Here is a 7,500-nt window from a genome sequence, read left to right as displayed (position 1 = left end):
CCTTGACGCAAGACATTTGTACGCTTTGTGCACGATTTCCAGGTTTATCGATAAAAGCACATTCGTGGCGGCGTATTGTCCCGCTGAGAGGAGAATTTGATATTTAAATGTTAAGCTTTGTCAACGAATCTTTAACCAAACATACGAAATGTTTTTCGTTGTCCGTCAGAGGAACCATGAAATTATTGGCTACAAAGTTAGACTGAGAGCAGTGACTGGTGCATTCGTTTATATTTCGTTATTTTAAAGAAAAAGGAATTTGGTTGGCCTATTCAGTGTCAGGAAATTCAGGCAGTTTTGTGAGGTAGTAGCCTATAATTAACGGTTCAGTTGGCAACGGGGCTCAGTGAAATTTACCCCTCACGCAAGGGGATCCTTCCCCCGATGTCCGTAACTACCAAAATTTTTTGACATGCGCAGAGTACTTTCCTGGAAAGACTGCTGTTTCCTGGAAACGCGGGCTGCTTTCGTTAATTGTTTACAACGAAAGTTGCGAAAAAAAATGTCAGCTAATGGGGCGAAGAAAATTTATCGGCGGGCAGTTTTCTAGTAAATATCAGCCGGCGAAGAAACTAAAATCAGAAGAGAAACCAGAAGAAAACAGTTGTAGTGTTGGTGGTCAGGATTCAGCGGCAGCAACTCCGGAAAGTGTTTTTCTCAAGTTTGCAAGCGAGCTTGCGAGGATCGACAAACTCTCTCGTGAATGTAAACGACTAACATCAGAAAATGCAGGACTCAAAAGGACAATCCAAACGCTTCGAAAAAGTATAGGTAAGCATTGGTTAAGTACATGGGTAAATGTATAACTCAAGTCTGTTTTTTTTTTTTTTTTGGAATTGGCATACTTATTATTACGGCTGCTTTGAGTGGGCTTCCCAACAAGGAAAATGTAAACAGACGCAAATTTTGACGTGAAACAACTGACCTGCATCCGGCCTGTTCATTCAGTACAGTTATAATTCCTTTCAAGGCTTTATAAGCTTGAGGTTGAAAGTTAAGTTCAACTGGACCACAGAACGGACATTCATCGACATTTAAGTGAAACAACGTTGAATATTTTTAAAAATAATTTCACGACGAAAAGGCAGGGAGCTAGTGAAAATCCTTTGTACATTTTTGCGGGTAGCTAGCGGGGTGAAAAACGTTAGCGTGATCTCCTTAAAATGGGGTAAAAGAAAGTTTTACTTTAGAGAGACTGAAACAAACGCCTTAAAACTATGTTTTAATAATTGACCGTTGTAAAAGGTCTTGTTATAATTTCCAGCGAATTTTTGCTTTTATTTTGGACACTAAATAATGTAGCAGAGCTGAAAGAAACAAAGCATTTTCGATATATGCCAACACAGAAATTCTGTTAACGCAAAGAATCATTACTCGGAGGGAAAAAACGTGAAAAATATTTTTAAATGGCACAGTAGATGATTTTGTGCGGACCGCGGAGGAGTCCTCCTCATGTCGAATGCGATCTAGATTTATATTTTTAGACTTTTCTTACCTTTCTCGAGTTATAAATTTAAGCTTATTTTGAGTTCAAGAGGACAAAACCTTTACTTAGAGAACTGTGTAAATACCTTTCCAATTGATAAAAAAAAAACAATGTTCTCGACAGTGACGAATAACTTTCATAAGGTTGAAAGAAAACACCAGTAAATAAAGTAGCCACATCTAAATGTAGAAAGGAGAGTTTAAGGCTCACACTTTTCAAAACGTGAATTTAATGAAATAATTTGTTTTCAAAGCCACAAGTCAATAAAATTTTTGTGTGACTTTTTCCCTTGTTTTCAGTATTTCTGTGAAGAAGGAACAGTGATTTGAAGAAATAGACTCTGACCCTACAAAAACAAGTTACAAAGCAAGACAAATTGTTGAAGACCACATCCTTGAAGAAAAACGACACAATAAAAAAACTAAGGGGGGCAAAATCTGTTGCAACAAAACTGAAAAACCAACTCAAACAAAGAGGAGATGTTTTAAACAGTTATTCTCTTGTGGATACATTTGCCCATGGCAAAAATGGAGCAAATCATAGGAGTGTAATGTTCATGGCTTGCATTAGATATTTACAACATGCATGTCTTTTATCTAACCAAAAGGCACCAATTGCATTACATTTAATTTTCAGTATTTTGTTTAATTGTAGTCCCCCAAAAAATCTTATTGTTTCCCCAACTACTTTGTCAGATTGGAATGTTCTTTTAGGGGAGGCAGACAACTTAATTCTGTGTAAAAGATTTGCAAACAGCAAATATGATTTTCATGTTTGGAGTGATGACTCTAACAAAGGAGGGGAGGAAAGGCACATTGTGGGGGTGCACACATGGTGCCATGAAACTAACAAGCCAAGGGCTTATGTTCTTGCTAACAGCATTGTAGCTAGTGGGTCAGGAAAACACCAGTCAGATGTCGATTTCCACATTGTTCATGACACATTTGGCATATCAAATGTCTCAGGGTTAGTTGGGGAGAATGCCTCTCCCCAAAAGGGTAAATCAAATGGATTGATTGCAAACAACTCCAAACTGTTTGGCAGGGAAATGTTTTTTGTGGGCTGTTACCCATACATACTTAATATAATGCTGCGAAGAATGTGCCAGGCTGGGTTTGGGGCAAAGGGTGATATGAACAACAACCACATATTGCAATTATTATACAAGATATCCTGGCTCCACCATGAACGCCCAAGTCAGTACAAGGTAATGTATGTTTCACTGGGAATTTTAAGTAAAGAGCCACCCCTTCCACAGTCCTTTATTGACACAAGGTGGACATATTACCATGAGATGCTACAATGGTATTTAAAGTATGGAAAAGCCTGTCTTCAGCTTGCAGAGCGTATACTAGAAAGGATGCCAAAGTCAGATAACCACTCATCAGTCTGGCAAAATGTCATCAAGCTGAGCTCCTGCCCAATGATCCAAGTGCAAATTAAATTCTTATTTGAATTTCTTGACAAGTTCATTATCCCATCTCTTAATTCATCACAAGCAAGTGACGAGGAACTTGGTTTTTCCAGTGGATATCTGGCACGACTATGGCCTGCAACTGTTCTCAAGCACAATGAAACCCTCAGTCAAATGGTACTGTGTCCATCACTGTATTTTCCTTTAACAGAAGAGCAAGTGCAATTATCTTTGAAAGATCCAGCCGCTATTAAACACTTTTACCAGGAAGTGCAGAGGCCCATGTTGCAAGAGGCCCTGAAAGTAATTAAAGAACATGGTGCTGAGTGGTTATCCTTTCCCAAGCTGTTTGGAATGGGAGCTGATCAAAGATTCCAAAGTCCATTCTGGTCATCTGTTTTGAAGGTCCTTGACATACAATTTGTATCCACTGAAAGCAATCAAGGAAATGCATCTGAAAACAATGTAAAAGTTTATGGACAGGATCTTCAGAGATTGGTGTCTAAGGACAGAAATGGGCTGGTTAAATGGGCCAATATTTGGCAGCTGCAGAAACCTCAACTTCTAACTGAGATTAAAGCAATGACAACATCACCTGAAAGCTGTCTTATTAACAAAGACACCACACCACAACTTTTTGAATTTTATGCCAAGCACATTTTTAGCATTCCTGTGAACAATGTCATTGCTGAAAGACAGTTTAATCTATCCCAACTTTATCTTCATGACAACCTGTCAGAACTATCAAAACAGGCCTCTGTAACATTTGTCGAGAACACTTTTCACAGTGGTAAAACTAATGGTAGGACCACTGAGACAGCAAGGCAGACACATGAACAGAGAATGAATGACTATGGGCAACTACTGACCACAGAGCTTCTCCAAGAGGCAAGAAAAAAGCTCAACAACATCAGAAAAGGTAGTGCAGTCAGTGCCCAACTTAGAGGAAAGGATGTCTATCCTAAAGCGTGGGAGGAAAAGAAACTGAACAAAGACACATCACTGACAATCCAGTCTCTTAAAGCTGAAGGTCGTAAGCTTGAACTTCAGTGGAAAGCTTCGACAAAAGGAACTATAAATTTAGAAGAACAGAGGTCATTCAGGCCTACAACAATTGGATGGCGTAGAGACACTGGACAGGTGCCACCTCTAATGCACCTTGCAGCACTTACGGTGTGGGATTATGGTGAGGAGCTTTCAACACATGACTTACCAGTGGAATGCCAGAAGTGCATCAAAAGTCTTCCGCGTATCTTCCCAACCTCATCAGTTAATTCTGTGTCCACTTTGGATGTCCCCATGGATATGTCCATAACATCTGTCCCTGTTCATGAAGAATAAGACCTGACTGAGGGGTGGCTCATCAAAAAGGGGGAACTAACTAACATTTGGAAAGGTTAAAGTCAATTTATAGTCAATCTTCCTCACATGTGACCAGTATTTTTTAAGTTTTAACAGGGTTTTAAAAATTACATGTCAGTTGTGATCATCGCCAGGGAGATTTAAGAATTTTCATTGAAACTTCCCTAGTTTATTGCATACTAGTATTTGAAAACAATCAGTTGTTTCCTACATGTATGTGCTTTGCCTTTTTTTTTCAGCTGATACTTTTTTTTTGGAAAGATTTCCAGAAATTTTAAAGACTCAGACCATTCAAATGCCAGAAGTTACAAATAGGACTTCGAATGATCATTTCAGTCTCAGAAATATTGGTCATAGGTGACATAGATTGACTGTAATTGTAACGAATGAATCCATGGTCCCAGTTTCAGTAGGCAGAAATCACAGTCATGCTACAACAAGAAACCTTAACTGAATATAAAGATGTGTGAGAAAATGTTATGTCATTGAAAGAATGACTTTAAATTTTTCTTTGAGTTTAAGTGTTAAAACTTAAAATGAAGTCACTTTTCTTTGAAAATTATACAGCAAATCACACACCGTCCTGTGTTTGCTCTTGGTAGCATGAGTCCTTGATTGGTTAGTGAACATTTTAGGATAAATTACCCTAAATAAACCACGGATATTGTCGTTAGGTGCTGTTTTCCAAGAATTTTTGGTGTAAGATAAATGAATTGCACCTAACAAAAGTTTGGTATAGATCACTTTTGACTGTAAAAGCCAAAAGAATAATTTTAGTGACAGGAATATTTTTTACCCCAATGCATGTAAAGTAAAGGCAAAAAGAGTTCTTTATTTCAAGTGATATTAACCAAAAAAAATGGACACAGCTTTCAACTACCCAGGGTTTAATTATGAAGTTGATGTCAGTTGTAAATATTAGTAGGTACCAAAAACCGTGAACAATATTTTATTTGGTGTTACGAATTTTTTTATTAAGATGAGGTGCAGGATGGTAGATTTATTATCTGTTAATGGATCAGATCCATGTTATTCCTGTATAATTTGACTGTCCTAAAAAAAGACAGTAATAATATTGTGTTTAAAAATACACAATATAAGTTTGGTGAGACGAACGAGGTTTCAGGCATGCCTTTGCTGATTGAACTGACATTCCAAAAAAAGTTCAAACAAATAAAGATGGAGAAATTACATTGCCTTAACCTTTTCATTCTTTGAGTTTAATTGTCTAAGAGCGTGACAATAACAGTAATGATATACCCTGACAAGCTATGAAGAGCAGGTTCCCATTAGTAGTTGATGAATCGAAATTGCCACATTGTTTTGCCAAAGTACAAAATGTAGCTATTTAAGTGAGCGATTTGGTGCATAAAACTACTAAATTCTGTGTACTGTGTGCTCAAGGTTCACTGGTTTCCGATTTTCACTGTGTTTACCCTTACAACATTTTTATAAGTTAAGTGTTTAGTATTTTGTATTGTATTATTAGTGTTATGTATGTCGTCAAGGTTTGAAAATTAGAAAAACTCATTGCGTACCTTGCCTGCAATCTTCTGTTGCCTTCCCTCAATTCGATCGAACAGCTCTCCAGCACGACACGATTCTCGACAACTCAGTTTGGCTACCTCGAGCGCGCATGAAGAAAAATGAAATAACTTCACAGGAACACAACGCAGAACTCCTAATGTTGACCAATTGACAAACTGAAAGACTGGTCTTAAACATCACCGTCGCGAAATTTTTCTTCAAGCAGCAACGCACCGAACAGTGCGCATTCAAGTAAATAAAATAGGTACAGTATAAACTTAGGGGAAAGAATCGAAATTGAAAACGGTAGATATTTCGATCATGTACCATTCTTTAACCTTGCCTTTAACGGTGGCTGAAACTTCGCGTTTTAAAAAGATATTAAACAACATAGTCCCCATAGCATTCCCGTTGAGCCGACCTTATCAGTCGTGTTCATACTGCGCATGTCTATAATATTTGTGTTTTGACGTATCGCATTCATTGCGTGAGGGGTAAAATTGAATCTAAGTAAGTAAACAAGTTTCGGTGTGAGTTCGCTGGTAGTAGCTCTGCCCACGCACCACTTCTCATTACATTCCAGTCCTTCAGAGACATACCCTAAGTGTTTCCTTTGACAGCTTTCCTTCGTTACCATGGGGATTTGTTACGGCAAAGTAGCGTTCCACGGCGATCACCACTAGAGTCGAGGCGGAACATGCAGCACCGATCCACTGTATTGCAGAAATTCGGAGGAAACAAAATGTTTTCCCAGACATGCCCTCTGGTTTGGTGGGAATGTGTCGAAAAATCAGCTCTGATACATGAAATGTCGAATAACAGATGTCTGCTACTGCCATGTTAACAAGCAGATAATTAATAGGAGTCCTATGAAATAACAGGATCCATGTTCCATGTAAATATGTTAGTTAATAATTCAAATCGTTATTGAAGGTATGATTATGAGAAATTGGCATTTTTTTTACTATAACATTCTGTAAAATTTGTAGTGATAGTGATTTCATGCCTTCTCAATGGCTCGAACACATAGTCTTACGCTGACGTTGTTCTTGATTAACAAACAACTATGCAATTGGTCTTGGGCCACTTTGTTTTTAAACATGTGTTATGGACTGGGTTTTCGCATGCTGCCCATTTACACTTCTTATCTGTACACCACTGTTTAACGAAAAAAAAAATTCCTATCGCTTTTAAAAATATTTCTCAAAAATAATTCGACAAATGGACTAGGAAAATTCTGTTTTTTTCACTTCTTGATTGAAGCAGATTTTCTTGATACACGCTGATATTTCCTACAGCCAATCAAAACGTGGGTCTGACAACACATAACCAATCAAAATTCGTGTAATGTCACAGCCGCGTTTACATACTCTCATCTAAACACAGCTATTGATCGATGAGAGTGCGCGTACTATCCTAATTATTTTATTAAAGCAGTTGTTAATCGATTTTTTTGTTTTTATTCGTTCGTGGCCACAAAGCTTTATTACCCCTTAATTCGCAAGCGATAATAAGGATCACGAGCTCTAGTTTAGCTTTTATGATTACTTATCCTTGACTGACCTCATATCGCGATTTCTCTTTACGACAGCACAGACTAGAGAGTTCCCGATGATGCATATAACGATTAATATTGACGTCACTCCCGTTGTGACAGCGTCAATTGTGTTGGACATGACTTCAGGAAACAAACTATAGGAGAGAAAGAACT

At 37.9% G+C, this 7,500-nt stretch overlaps 1 long non-coding RNA gene across 1 annotated transcript; it reads right to left on the bottom strand.

The window, feature by feature from the left end:
- Window positions 1-2,703: 2,703 nt before the first annotated feature.
- On the bottom strand, window positions 2,704-6,250 carry LOC137994587 (uncharacterized). Its single transcript, XR_011122149.1, has 3 exons — window positions 5,801-6,250; window positions 4,114-4,224; window positions 2,704-3,330 (listed from the first exon to the last, which is right to left on the bottom strand). It is a non-coding gene; the product is annotated as an uncharacterized lncRNA (long non-coding RNA).
- Window positions 6,251-7,500: the final 1,250 nt, after the last annotated feature.

The sequence above is a fragment of the Montipora foliosa genome, chromosome 3 (assembly GCF_036669935.1).
Source record: "Montipora foliosa isolate CH-2021 chromosome 3, ASM3666993v2, whole genome shotgun sequence".
NCBI lineage: Eukaryota > Metazoa > Cnidaria > Anthozoa > Scleractinia > Acroporidae > Montipora > Montipora foliosa.
Note: the sequence above shows the minus strand (reverse complement) of the source record. Positions and strands in the feature narration are given on the sequence as shown.